At 40.0% G+C, this 15,729-nt stretch overlaps 1 non-coding gene across 1 annotated transcript; it reads left to right on the top strand.

The window, feature by feature from the left end:
* The first annotated feature begins 1,876 nt into the window (after positions 1-1,876).
* trnac-gca (transfer RNA cysteine (anticodon GCA)) lies at positions 1,877-1,948 on the top strand. The gene has a single exon. It is a non-coding gene; the product is annotated as a tRNA-Cys (tRNA).
* Positions 1,949-15,729: the final 13,781 nt, after the last annotated feature.

The following is a 15,729-nucleotide window of genomic DNA, read 5'->3' as shown; positions in this document are numbered from 1 at the left end:
TTTGTCTTGATGTGCCCTGCGATTGGCTAGCAACCAGTTCAGGGTGTACCCCACCTCCTGCCAGTTGGCAGCTGGGATAGGAAAAATGGATTGCTCAGGTGCAAAGGACGAGAGCTGCATGGGTTCCAAATGACAGGTAGGTGTGTATACAGCAACGATAGGGTATTATTGCCCCGGTCACTTCACTCGGTTGTGAGAGGTTCTCTTCTTCCAAAAGAGCTTCCGTGTCAGAAGGGGCGTGTTTGTCTCCCATAGTAGCGGCCACAGCGTGTTTCCAATGGCAAATGTCAGGGGTGACATCACAGGCAGGAGATGCAGCCAATATGGCTACCACTTGAATGTCGAATGAGACTTCCGCAACTTTGCGCATGGATGACGTGCTCGCCGCTCAAATAAATTTTTCCATATAGACATTAAAGTGAATAATGTAAAATGTATTTTTCATTACAATATCTATTTTAGAATGTTTATAGGCATGGCAGTGGAGCTTTAAGTCAAATTATGGCCCGCAACATGAAGCAAAAACTCGACCGCGCAATGGCTTGTAACTCATACGTCAAGGTACAACTGTATAGTACGCTTTTATTTTACCTGTTACCTGTCTTCCACAGTTCACTTGCTTCATAGTTTGGGATCCAGTTTGCAAATGTGGTCCACTTGCAAAGGGCTATAATAGTACTCCAAGTTCGAGAGTCACACATTTCAAGCTCCCAAAAAGACGACCGAAATGCGAGTACGCAAAGCAACCCAGCAGCTGCCGTGATTCACATTTGGCTGTGCGGATGAAAAGAGCAGCGAGAAGAGGCAGAGGGGAAGAGAAAAAAAACACAGCGGAGTGGCGCTTTGATGAGTTGTGGATGAGTGAAGCGGCGTCGTCCGCCCACGGGCCTCCGCCTGCCAGTTCACAAGGAGCGCGGGCAAAGGCCAGCGGCGAAGCAACAACCAGGACAGAGGAGGGGGATGGACGCATGAATTTAGCACGCTGTACGATATGCTTGTTATGCAAATACATGTTTAGAATAGACTTTTGGATACATTGCCACTCTTGGCATACGCTGCAAATACAATAAATGTAATCAGATTACTCAGCTATCCTTCTATTTATGAGTGTTTGGTTTAGAACAGAGGCGTCAAACTCGTTTCTATCGCGGCCCACATTGTAGTCACGGTTTCTGTCAGAGAGCCATCATGGCTGAAACCATGAAAATCTTTAATTGACCCATCATATTTACACATTTACATTTATCAACTAGTTGTGGAATGGCAGCATGGCGGATCAGATGGTAAATCGTTGGCCTCACAGTTCTGAGGTCCCGGGTTCAATCCCGGACACTCCTGTGTGGAGTTTGCATGTTCTCCCCGTGCCTGTGTGGGTTTCCTCCGGGCACTCCGGTTTCCTCCCATATTCCAAAAACATGCAACATTAATTGGACACTATAAATTGCCCCTAGGTGTGATTGTGAGTGCGGCTGTAAATCTTGATGTGCCCTGCGATTGGCTGGCGACCAGTTCAGGGTGTACCCTGCCTCCTGCCCGTTGACTGCTGGGAGAGGCTCCAGCATTCCCCGTGAGCCTCGTGAGGATAAGCGGTGAAGAAAATGGATGGATGGATGGATAGTTTTGGAATCATAAATCAAGGGTGATGGGCTTTTCAACTATTGTTGATGTTTGGTAACACAAAAATGCTCGCAATATCTCAACGCCATCATTTATGACATGACAATTTGAAATTTTGGTCCAGATTTTATAAAAATCCTGAAAGTTGATACCCGTGATTTGCCCTCACCGGCCACATAAAATCATGCGGCGGGCCACATCTGGCCCCGGGCCGTGAGTTTAACAACTGTAGTTTAGAAACACAAATGCTGCTTAAACAGGGGGTATAGCTCAGTGGTAGAGCATTTGACTGCAGATCAAGAGGTCCCTGGTTCAAATCCAGGTGCCCCCTCATTTTATAAAACCTGGGATGGGGGAAGGTTAGTCTGAATATTAAAATAAATAACGACCAAAACGACAGAGCACAGGGGGGAAAAAATCTTCTTACAGAAAATAAAGGACAAACGGGCTAATTTTCCATGCTGTTTCACGTCACTTTCCGGTCTACGCGTTCACCCGACAGACAAAAACATTGGCAAGGCCCACAGATCAAGCCACGCCGATTGTTCACAACAAGACGCCGGCGGCGACCTCGCCAAACGCGTCTGTGTACACAAAGTATGATGAATAGGTCGCCGCGCCGGGAAGGCAGCCTGCGAGTGTTCGCCGCTGATATGGAAATAGGCTTACGCTTGTTAGTCCTCCGAGAGGAACGACGACGTAACAACATTCACCTGGCAACCCCGACGTCCCTGTTGGGAAAGAAAAAGAAAGAAAAAAAACATACGAATAAATAATCCCATCAAAGGACAGACAAGCGACGGTTGCTCTTGCATAATCCGACGGTTTAGCTTTTTCCTTTCAAGCTTGATTTCAGTTCATATATAAGATGGCCCAAATTATTATTTTTTTTATGTAAGACTAAAATTAAAAAGGTTTTTGAAGCACTTCTTGCTACCACCACAATCACATCGCAACTATACTTCATTGAGTTACAGGAGATACGAGTGACCTGGTTTACGAGTTCTCCGAGAGCAAAAATTTGAGCGTTGAACGGTGGCAGCGAACTCGACTCGAGTCACAACAAGCGGCTGTTTGAGAGCTGAACTGTTCAGTGCTACTCCCGGTTGAAGTTTACTGTCAAAATAAATATTAAAAAAATGTTACATATTGTATATTTAGTAGTTTATTTATAGTATAAACAACCACATTGCGTTGCCTTAGGAATCTCTGTTTCAATAAAAGAATTGGTGTTGCGGTGTTATAACCCGTTTAGCCATTGAAATTTGAAGACAAATAGTGGAGGAGCATAAGCACTTAGGCATATATTATTTATCCTCTGCAAAGAACAACTAATACCAATGCGGCTTACTGAGGAGTTGAGACTGTATGCATGCATCCAAAGTTACAAAAGGATGTGTGCACTAGTGCAATCATATAATCCCAGTTGGTAGTTTTACCTCCTCTTTTGAAAAGATTTAATTTCAAGCAAGTATTAATTAATGAGTATTAATTTATGCAGAACATTGTTTTGTTTTGTTTTTTACTGATAAACCTTCTGTTGGGGTTGCCTTAATTCCATCACTATTCTAAAAATAGCTGAAAGTCATTTCTTTGTGACCATATTTACAGATCATTGCTTCTCTCTGTGTACAAGACAAACGGAGAAATTGGGTGGGGGGGGGGCAACACTTTGCCGTCACATGGCCAATTCATAGCCGTGCGTCAAGTGTTACGTCGAAGCCAAATCAGCGCTTGTGAAATCTGCCACATGTAGATAACACGCCCTTGTTCGCCCCTCACGTGCACTTTAGCCGCCATTAACATAATCCACCTCTGTTTCTCCGCTGATGGATTACACTTTCTTTCTCCCCGCAACATCTTTTTTCTTCATTCTCTTCGTGCTGGTGTGTCATTGGGGAAAAAAAAAATCCCCCTCAAATAAACACCAGACGGGGAGTAAGTGACTGGCGACACTAAATTGGTCATTCTCAACTTTTGCAAACCTTCTGCCGCATTTTGCAACTGTCGCTAAATCGCAGCCACCCCTTGGAAGCACCTGTATCATATTTTTAACTATAATAGCCTAGTAAGGATAGGCGGTGCGAAAAATGGATGAATATTTAGAGTAATTTTAGAGTACACATGCCTTTCAGAGCACTTTATGAGAAAAAGATTGTGAATAGGTATGATATGGGAAACAGAAAATGAAGGATTCAGACCAAACTAACAATCTGAATTCTGCTACATAAACACCAACGACATTTTTTAAATCTTTAAATGCCCCAAGCAATTACACTTTTGCGGCGACGTAACCCACATTTGGCGAAATGCGCCAGACTCTACCACTTACCAGCGGCACAATACAGTACTAAATACTGTACTGCTGGCATTGTTATAGTACTAAATCGATAATTACAGCGAATATCTGTATGAAAAACACTAAGTGATGATGTTTCGTGGTTGCGCTGAAAACTTAACTGAAACGATCCACTATACCATCCCTCCATCCATTTTCTAAGCCGCTTATCCTCACAAGGGTGGCAGGAGTGCTGGAGCCTATCCCAGCTGTCAACGGGCAGGAGGCGGCAGGGTACACCATGAAATGGCTGCCAGCCAATCGCAGGGCACATCGAGACAAACATTTGGACTCACAGTCACACCTATGGGCAATTTAAAGTGTCCAATTAATGTTGCATTTTTTTGGGATGTGGGTGGAAACCGGAGCGCTCCACACAGGCGGGTCTGGGATTGTACCCGGACCTCAGAACTCTGAGGCTGAGCTTTTACCAGCTGATCCACCGTTCCACCCCACCATACCATCATAAACGGATTATTTATCTGTCCACGATCCACCCAAAATGCCTCCGCGACCCAGTTTTGAATCAATGCTTTAAATTCTGTGGCCAAAAATCCGATTGGGTAGCCTTCAGCTCACCCTTACCCTGATCGATCGATGTTGCCGTCTGCTAAAATGCGATCTAAATGTCAAATGAATAGCGTTACATTTTTATTTCAGTCATGTTTGAAGGATGCGATCCAATTTTTATCGACTGTACCCTGAAATTCTGAAATGGACACGAGGCGCCATTGGCTTTGCGCAACACTCGGCCCACCTGTCCGGTTCGGCTGGGCGTAATATTAGAACACGTGAATTTATTAAAACTCACGTTGACCCGCTCCGATGAGCCATTTAGCTTCTCAAACTCTTGAGGCACCTGCGGGAAGGGAAGCAAATTAGCATTTCAAATAGGGATCACTTTAGGCCAGGCCACTTTGCGGCTGCGTGTGTGTGTGTTGTGTGCATAACCACACGTCCACACACACTCATGCAGAATTGCTCGCTCACGGCCGAGGTTGAAGTATTGACAAAATATTACGCCTACATGGATGCGCCTTTAAAAAAAAAAAAAACAGGATTCTAAATACTGTGGATAGGCTTATTCAAACGCAGCTGGAAAGTACTTGAATGTGGAGGATAGTTGAAATTCACACACACCGCTTTGATACGATCATGCACAGTTCAGCCTTAATCCGCGTTGTTTTATCTGTTATCTGTTTTCCTGCCCCTTTAAGCAGGATCCCACCAAAAAAATAAAATAAAAATTGCCACTAATACTGTTTTTGTTAAGAATGGAGCCACCGGGTAAATGGACGTGGTAGCATAACACATTTGAAAAATATCTCCAAGTTAGGAGAATAATGTCGTATTTGTTAATCACAACAAGTCCAAGAATATAAAAATGAAGTTGTGGATTTTTAGTGTAGTTGTATATATATATATATATATATATATATATATATATATATACAACTACAACTATACACATACAACTATATATATATATATATATATATATGTATATATATATATATTTTTTTTAAGAATGTATATTTTGGAGACAAAAGTAGAGGTTTTTGAGATGAATCGCAGATGATTCTTTAATATTTAAATAGGCATATATTTTATTTTTTTCCAAAAAGTATTGATTGTATGAAAATAAACTGCATATTTTTTAAAAAATTCCATTTCATTTTTCAAGAGGGAAAATCACATCAGATCTTATGGGAATATACTGTCACTCAATATTTTCAAGGAAAAAAGTTGAATTTTTAAGAAATATGATTAATTTTTCTTCTGAGAAAAATCCCATTTTCAAAAAAATAATAATTTTGAGACTGTAGTTGTAATTTTACACAAATAAAATAATGTAGTTTTAAGAAAAGACATATGCCATGGGGAAAAGTACATTGTAGAAATAAATATAATTTTCAAGTAAACTAACATATTTTGTGAAAAAAGTATATTTTTGAAAAAAAAATCTTTTTAAGAGTAATAGCTGCACACTGTGAGAGTAGCTGTAATTGTATGAAGAAAATTTTTCATATTTAAAAAAAACAAGCTGTGTGTTTTAAAGATGAAACCCTTCTCTTTTCAAGAAAAAATATTTTCAAAATAAATATACAGTCTGTAAAAGTAATATATTTTGAGAAACAAGTCATTCTTAAAATCTATTTGTATTTATAGACAATTTTTAAAAATATTTTTGACTGAAACAACACATCTTAAATTTTCACAAAATATGTGACTTTTTTTTTGGTGGGGGAAGCCAAAATATTAATATAATATTAAAAATCCAGGAAAATGTCTACTGGTGTACAATGTGGTCATCTCCAATCATCCATTTCTAGCGTTTGGGCCACTTTAAAGCTTCTATGAAGAAAAAAGAAAAAAAAAAAAAAACAGCTGTCAAGTGTGTTGCATGGAAAAGTGCTGCCCATCGAAGTGGGCGTCCGTGAGTTTTCCACGAAGAGCCGTCGCCACAAAGCGAATCACTCCAGCATGCAAATTCATCACGCCGTGCTAAATCCATTAGCACTTCAGCCTCCAGTCACCAGTTATCTCTGTTATCAGCTGGGAGGAGGGAAGGGGGGTGGGGGGCTACAAAACCAACACGGCGCCCTCAAAGAGACACGTTAGATAAACGGCTTTTATCGAGAGGCCCCATTTATATGCAGTGGAGGAACCACAGCTGGTTCTTCGTCTTCTTCAGCATTCATTCATCATGCTGTCATTAGCGTACATGCTTGGGGAACATACGTGACCACTCTGTGGCAAGCAGTCCAGGATTTGGACCCCACTGGGGAAAAATAAAAAAACACCCAATGAGCAACAAGGCACAGATTTTCAAAGGAAGAAAAAGTTATATTTCTGAGGGGGAAAAAAAAGGATAAGACGAATCTTAAATGTTGTATATTTTCTGGCATGTGTATACACATAGCCTCTACGTGCTCAAGCACCTACCCTTATGTCTTGGATCCAAAAAAGTGACCTTTTTGCTGCAACCCTTCCTTGCTTTCTTCATTTAGTAATTCATCCATCTTCTTAGCCGCTTATCCCCACAAGGGTGACGGGAGTGTTGGAGCCTATCCCAGCTGTCAACGGGCAGGAAGCGGGGTACACCCTGAACTGGTTGCCAGCCAATCGTAGGGCACATCGAGACAAACAGCTGTGCTCACGATCACACTTAGGGGCAATTTAGAGTGTTGCATGTTTAGGGGATGTGGGAGGAAACCGGAGTGCCCGGAGAAAACCCACGCAGGCACGGGGAGAACATGCAAACTCCGCACAGGCGGGGCCGGGATCGAACCCGCGACCTCAGAACTGTGAGGGTAATGCTTTCCAGCTGATCCACTGTTACTCATTTAGTAATTTCTCAGAAAATACTCTCTCTGCTATTAATTCCACCCAAATTGTTGTGACGTTTGAGGGTCTTTTATTTGAGTCCCAAGGTGGGGGGGGTGGGGGGTGGGGTTATTTCCACATTCACAGCCATGTTATTTACATGCTTTTTTGTACACGTTATTTAGCTAAAATGATCGAGCTTGGTCTTGTTTTTATACATCATCGCCAAAAAAATCTGATGTTTGTCAATCGTCTCCTCGTTTGTTAATAGTTGGATTATTGACTCTTGATTGTGTTAGCAGAAATAAATACTTAAATTGGGTGCCCCTTTTTTTCAACATGAAAGACTTGCTACCAAGATTGTCTGCACGTGTCTTTTAAAAGTCATGTATTTTCAGAAATAACGTCATATATTTTATAGTATGTTGTCAAGAAACAATAGCTGTTTATTTTCAATGAATTAATTTTCAATATATTTTTAAATTAAGTCATACTTTCAAGGACAGGTAGTTTTAGATAAAACAGTACATTTTCAAGAAAAACATTCTGGATTCCAAATGAATTAATTAAAGAACAAAGTGGTATATTGTCAATCTTTTATATTTTTGGGTCACAAACATTTCATGAAAAATGTATAATTCAGAGAGTTCTTTATTTTCAAGAAAAGTTGCCATTTCTTCTCCGGAATCATTCCAGATGCAAAAGACACACGCACACCGAGTACATCGATATCAAGGCGTCATAGGTGAAGCGAGGGAAGCCCTTGTGGAGGAGAGCAGGAAGCGGCTTTTTCCATCCCTCTTTCTCTTTCTCTCTCCTTCTCATCTCTTTTGTATCGAGCGATTTTCGGCCAAATGACTTCTTAGCTTGCAGCCTCCGCGCTGACGTCTGACTTCCATTCCTGCCAACTCATCCTACTTGTCTCCTCGCTGCTCGCTCCCAATCTCGTGTATGTCCGCTAATGTGTGCAAAACTTGAGCGCCACTACTATACTATACTATACTATACTATACTATACTATACTATACTATACTATACTATACTATACTATACTATACTATACTATACTATGCTATGCTATACAATACTGATTTGATTTGACCCTTACTATACTATACTATGCTATAGTGTTATGCTATGCTATACTATACTATACTATACAATGTTATGCTATGCCATGCTAAGCTATAATAAACTATACAATGCTATGCTATGCTAGGCGATACTAAACTATATGATGCTACGCCATGCTATATTGTACTATACTATACTATGCTGTGCTATACTATACTATACTATACTATGTTATGCTATACTGTACTATAGTGTTATGCTATGCTATACTATACTATAATATACTATACAATGTTATGCTATGCCATGCTAAGCTATACTAAACTATACGATGCTATGCTATGCTAGGCGATACTAAACTATATGATGCTACACCATGCTATATTATACTATACTATACTATACAATACTGTACTATAGTGTTATGCTATGCTATGCTATACTATACTATACTAAACTATACGATGCTATGCTAGGCTATACTAAACTATATGATGCTATGCTATGTTATATTATACAATACTATACTATACTACACTATACTATACTGATATGACCCTTAAACTGTCTCTATCATACAAGTAAATGTGCTAACCACTCGGCCACACCCTTTCCTACCTGAAGTCCTTTTAAAACTGTTCCATGGTGATCAGCAGACTTTTGCTCACCCCCCCACCCCCGTACTTATATACTTTCAGAAAAGACATAATTCTGGACATTATTGAAGTAGCATTAAAAGAAGAAATGTCAAACTGTGAATGTAAAACAGCTTAGTTTAGTTAAAATCAATTTATAACACACCTAAGTTTATTTTTTATACATTTTATACACAAATAAATCAATTGGAATAATACATTACTAATAAATAAAAAATAATTCATCTTTTAGTTTTTTGAATCAAACATTTATTTACATGTTAAATGAATAAAATATCTATGCAAGTATTTATTTTACTCTCTTTTTAATTTCATTTTTAAACAATGAATAAATTCACTCGTTATTTCATAATATAAAGGCATACAAAAATATAATATGATTGAATTAGGTCATTTTAGGGGGCATCACTACATTTAAATTCATGCAGGGGGGGGCATTGTGGAATCAATTTATAACTAAACTCCTGTAGTCTCATCAAGGCATAATCTTGGCATTACGCATATTTGCTTTTTTTTGGGGGGGGGGGGGGGTGAGGGAGGGGAAAAGATTCATTTTACAGTATTTGCATTCATTTCAATGCAGAGAAATCATTTGAACCTTTTTGAATTGCAAATGTGGTCACGGAACAAATTTAGTCCACGAGTCGAGGCAATACTGTATTGTCCTTTTATGATGAAGATGGCGACATGAGGATTTAAAGACATAATGAGACCTCATTAAGGCTACCACCTCGGAAAAGGGGGTGGGGGGCAGAAGGGGTGGGGGGGGGTGCCGAATTCAGGAAACAGAGGAGATTGATCTTGGGAATTGTTGTCTGCAGTTTTTAAAGGAAGGTGGAGGAGAAGCAGGAGGTGCATCACAAGGTTGCTGGGTTTTCTTCTCCACTTTTGGGTGGGTTTTGAAGGGGGGGGGGGTCCTTAGAGGGGCGGTCTGATGGTAATGAGTTGTTAATCTCAAAGGAGGACCACATCTATTCCAGGACGTAAAAGCCGTTCTAGTCTGAGCTTTCGTGTGAGGTTGCGTCAACTCTCATTAAAAGGGAAGTGCTAATCGTAATACTTTAGAGGTGTGACAGTAGATGTATTTCCGTTTAGTGGTCCCGGTTCAAAAAGGAAAATGTACATAAGTCTACTTGGTAAACAAACACAGTGCAGCTCAGCCTCTAACCATGACTTGGAACCCTACCTAGAATCCCTAACTAGGAATTCTACTTTGAAACCCTGAAACTGTCTTGAAAGTTTAACCCCACTTTGAAATCATTACTCTGACTTGAAAGCCTCTTTTGAAACAGTAACACTGACTTAAAAAAACATATTTTATTATGGCAAATGCAAGTTGAAACCCTACTTTGAAACTCTAACCTAGGGGTGTCAAATTCATTTTTGTCGGGGGACGCATTGTAGTTACAGTTTGCCTCAGAGGGCCGTTATGACTCAAATCATAGTATTCGTTAATTGCCTCATCATATTTGCACAAAATTGATGAACTAGCTTTGGAATCAGAAATCAAGGGTAATGGGTTTGCAATATCTCAAACTTATCATTTATGATACGGCAATTTGAACTTGTCGTCCAGATTTGAGCAAGAACCATGGAAATTGACACAGATGATTTGGCTTCGCGGGCCGCAGAAAATTATGTGGTGGGCCAGACCTGGCCCCCGGCCCTTGAGTTTGACAACTGTGCTCTAACCCGAAATCAAAACCTTAGCCATGACTTGAAATCCTAACCATAAAGCCCTATTTTGAATCCCTAAATGTGATCTGAAACTGGACTTTGAAACTCTAACCTCGACTCAAAGCCTTAGTTTGTACTGCTAATTATAATTTAAAACCCTACTATGAAACCTTACTTTGAAACCCGACTACGAGACCCATATCCTGACTTCAAACCCTAAAGCTGACTTGATTTGAAACACAAAATATGACTTGAAATCCTACTTTGAAACCCTAACCCCATTTATAAACCCTAAAGTGTCATGAGCAAGACTTGGCCACTGCCAAGAGGGGCGTAGCCACACCACTGCTCACAGCTGTTTCACATGGGGACTGTAATTAGACAGGCATTTAAGTTGGAGTTTTTGTCATTTGCCAGTTCATTACCCTGAGGTAGTGGGTTGTATTCACTGACAGTAGGAATCTCCACCGCTGAGAATAGTGTACTGTTGAGCTATCCTCGTCACAGCGTTTTATGTGCCACCACAGTTTAGTCCTGTCTTAGTTTATGTTTCATAGTCAAGTTCATGTTTCCTCGTTTGTCTCCTAGTCATAAGACCTTGCTTCAAGTTTTCAGATCCTGCCATCGCTTAGCGTTTTGTGCCTCCACCTTCTCGGGCTGCTTACACCGTGTATGACGCTGTTCCTTGAATAAACCACGCCTAACATCATGCCCGCGTCTCGGAGTCCTGCATTTGGGTCCAGCCCTGCACCGATGGTTTGTGACATAAAGCAGATTAGAAGCCCTGTTTTGAAACCCTTATGTCGACTGATTTAAAACCCTACTTTTTGACTCGAAACCCTACCCGTGGCTTGAAACCCGACCCCTGACATGAAAGCGTCGTGTTCGCGCTCTGCTGCTTGTAGACAGACACACAGACACAGACACTTGCCGTCAACTCCGAGGAACACAAAGGACTCGAGGCACTACTCGGGTGATGCTTTGTGTGTTTGTGTGTGTGTGCTCGGTCTGATCCCGTTATTTCTCTCAGGATGATGTTAGCTCCTAAGCGTGAAGCTCATATAGTCCATCTAATGCAATAAGTCAATAACACACACACACGCATGGCAGCAGCAGCCTCGCAGGACTCCACATGAGCAGTTTGTTCTTCAAGTGTGGACTGGCATGCCGACTGCGAGTGTGTGAGTGTGCCAAACCGACATCCACGCAGGTCGACGTCTGCATTAAATGGGACACTCGGCACGCTCTCTCGCTCCTCTACTCTCATATAGCATCAACGTGCGAGTATTATAGGAAAAGTGACTTTTTAACGATCGTCTAATGGGGTCTACAAATTCACAAACTGCTCTTGTGTTGTGCAACCACACCATTTTCTTTGCCACTTATCCTCACGAGGGTCGGGGGGAGTGCTGCTGGAGCCTATCCCCGCTATCAACGGTCAGGAGGCGGGGTACACCCTGAACTGGTTGCCAGCCAATCACAGGGAACATAGAGACAAACAACCGATCGCACTCACAATCACACCGAGGGGCAATTTAGAGTGTCCAATGAATTTTGCATGTTTTGGGGATATGGGTGGAAACTGGAGTGCCCGGAGGAAATCCACGCAGGCACAGGGAGAACATGCAAACTCCACACAGGTGGGGCCGGGATCGAACCCGGGTCCTCAGAACTGTGAGGCCAACACTTTACCAGCTGCGCCCCCGTGCCGTCAAAGTGACACATTCAATTGCAGAATCGGCCCCATGTTGTTGCCGGGGAAAATCAAGTGTTGCACTACTTTTTTTTTGTCCTTTGATTTGGAGTTTGGGGCATAAATGAGTGTGCCCCAGGAATCCTGCCGAGCAACAGCATGGTCTATATTTTTATATACGCAGGCTCGTTTAAATGGCAGATGCTGATGGGAACCAAATATCGGGACACGCTTATAGATTGCGAGAATGACAAGTGGGGGCAGTGCCCTCAGACCCCATCCAGCAGATGGCACTGTGGCGCATGTCGGTAAGAAGGTAAGGAATAAACTTTGTCTCGTCCACTGGTCATCCGCAAAGTCTTTATTGCTCGTGATACATGGTGTACAAAACTAAAGAAATTCAAAGTCAGGACAAAAGAACCCAACATCGGCAGGCATTTGTCACGCTAAAGTTAATAACATGTAATAACACACAATGACGACCGTTTGGTTGTGTTCCGCTGACAGAATTAGTGGACTGGGGATCGTTTTTGTGTCAAGAGGAGAATTTAATTATACAAAATTTAATTGTTTTCACATGCTCAGGGGGCAATAAGTAATTCCCGAAATTAGCCCATGTATATGTCAAGGAGTGTACTTTTTTCTTGAGAGAAAAAAAAGATATGCAATTATTATTACATTAAAAAGAAATGTATGTAATAACCTGACATCAAAATTTTAAATCATTAAAAATATATTAGATTGATAATTGATAATATTAGATTAATATTACTATTTACAAAATGTTCCTTCTGAAAATGTGTCCACCCGTTATTTGCGTATGCCTTTTTTTTAAGGCAAATTAAAAAAAAACAAAATGAAATTTTTTCATTTTCTTATATTGTAAGACGGTTCCACAAATTAGTATGTAAATTCAAGGGAGGAAAAAAAACATTTATATTGAATTTACCATTTCTTTGAAAGACATGAAAATAAAAATATGTGTGGTGATGTATGACAACCGAGAGAAAAAACAAAAGTAACGAGAAAGACATGAGCGCTAATGTTGATGCGCTGACTTTATCTGTGCCCTTGACGTGTATCTTGTGTGTTCGTGTGTGTGTGTGAACGCGTGCGGCTGACAGATGCGGGAAATTTGTGTGGCTGAGGATGTGCGACACATTTGGACTACTAATGACCATAGCTGCTGGAAAAAAGACGGCGTGCGTACTCCTTTCCCATCCAGTGGGTGTTTTTCTATTTAATACAGAGCACCAAGAGCCGTGAGTCAGCCGCCAAATGAAACGCGTGTACATTTACAACCCCGTAATCCTCACGTGTTGTTATTTTGTCAGCCATATTCAAACACATATCTTTCTTTTGAATCCTTGGGGTAGTTCAGAGTGAGCCCCAGGAATTCTCTCGAGCAACAAGACAGATTAAAAAAAAAAAAAAAAAGACCATTTCTTTCAAGTATAAAAATTATAGGTTTGTGTGGAATAAAAGCCATATGTTCTTTTTTTTATTCTACAACTAACTCATAGTGGAAGATCCCAAGTCAAAATGAATTGGACTCCCACCAAAAGTCCTTTTACAATCTTCTTTCCAACCCCAATGCACCCCAAAACACTACCTGTGAAAGAAGAGGTAAATTAGCCCATTAAAAAAAAACAAAAACAATGTATAAATATGAACATATATATATATATATATATGTATAAGTATGTATGTGTTTGTATAATACAAAAATAATTTCTTGAATTACTTATAATTAAATTTTAATGCAATTGTTTAATTACTTTCTCATTTTTCTTTCAGTTTTTTTAACAAAATATTCTAACTTAATTACAAATGTAAATGTGTATTAAATTATAATTATATAATTAAATTTTTTTAAATTGAATGACTTTTAAGCAGAATTAAACAAGAAATTACATTTAATGAACTAAAAATCAAAGTGTCTAATAATAGTACTTTTAGAATTATTAACAATTTTTTAAAATCTAGATTAATCAAAATCAATACCCCAATTTAATAATGACTTCCTTTTCCTTGAAAAAAAAATATTGAGAATTGTACATGGGGAAACATAATTTTACAGTAATATTATATTATAATTTTAGATGTGTGTGTATATTTCTATCTCTCTCTCTCTCTCTCTCTCTCTCTCTCTCTCTCTATATATATATATATATATATATAATATATATATATATATATATATATATATATAAAGATATATATATATATATATAACATTTGTAAAGGGAGTTCACAAATTAGCCAAGTTGAAAATGTTTATATTTGAAGAACTATGCTGCTTTTCTGATTTTAAAAAATAAATACATTTTACATATCAAAAACATATCTTGATAATTACATTAATTCAGTTAGATTCACCTTACACATTTTTGCCATTTATTTGAAATTAAATATTATGAAAATCCCATTTATGTATATACATAGTATATATTAAATAGTATTTGCACAATAATAAATGAAGTGATTAAAAGAAAAATGCTTGAAAAAAATCCATGTAATATTTTACACACTTTTGCCCTTTGCCCTCGCCCCACCGCTCCATTTCTTTCCCCAGTTCTGAAGTACTTTTGTGCAGTGCCGCTCGCTGACAACCAAACGGCCTTGGTGGAGGTAACGAATAAGTGATTTTAAGGGTGAGCTCGCTCTGCGACGGGACTTGTCGTGCATCAGTCGTCCTGGCGCGGCTCGCTGGGATTTTGCGTGATGGTGTTGCTCCACTTACACGCACACACACAAGCACAGGCACACGCACACAGTGAAAGCAGGCCAACAGGCTGAGGTCATCCAAGCCAGTCACTTAGATTCCCGTCGAGCTGGGCGACGCTCTCGATCACCCTGACGTGGTCTCCGTGCGTTAGCCTGATCCACGTCCTCCACCAGCGCAGGTTGGCATCCAGGAGATAGCCGCGCGTCAAACACACAAATACACTCACGCAACTGTTTATGTACACGTCACGCGCATGACGTTAAAGGTAGCTTGCACATGTTATTTTACATTCATCTGTGGGTTTTTTTTTTTTTTTTTTGGTTTGAGGTACTTTTATATGTTAGCCTTGTTTCGTGGGTGTGTGGAAAGCCGTTAGAGCAATTAGTCCATGTCCTTGAAATCCAGTTTAAGATCCATGTACGTACAAGTATGCTCTTCTAGTCAAAGCACTAGTAGAACAGCTGTTTTACAAGTCCTGTTTTTCCCCACAACTATATATTTCTACACATTAGTAGGAGAACTTTGGCAAACTAGTAGGACACCTGCGTATTTTCAGTGAGGTAAAACTACTAGTGGGCATTTTTGTGTTACTTGTAGGGTCCAGGAGGCTAACAATGTA

Source organism: Syngnathoides biaculeatus, chromosome 7, assembly GCF_019802595.1.
Source record: "Syngnathoides biaculeatus isolate LvHL_M chromosome 7, ASM1980259v1, whole genome shotgun sequence".
NCBI classification, from domain to species: domain Eukaryota; kingdom Metazoa; phylum Chordata; class Actinopteri; order Syngnathiformes; family Syngnathidae; genus Syngnathoides; species Syngnathoides biaculeatus.
Note: the sequence above shows the minus strand (reverse complement) of the source record. Positions and strands in the feature narration are given on the sequence as shown.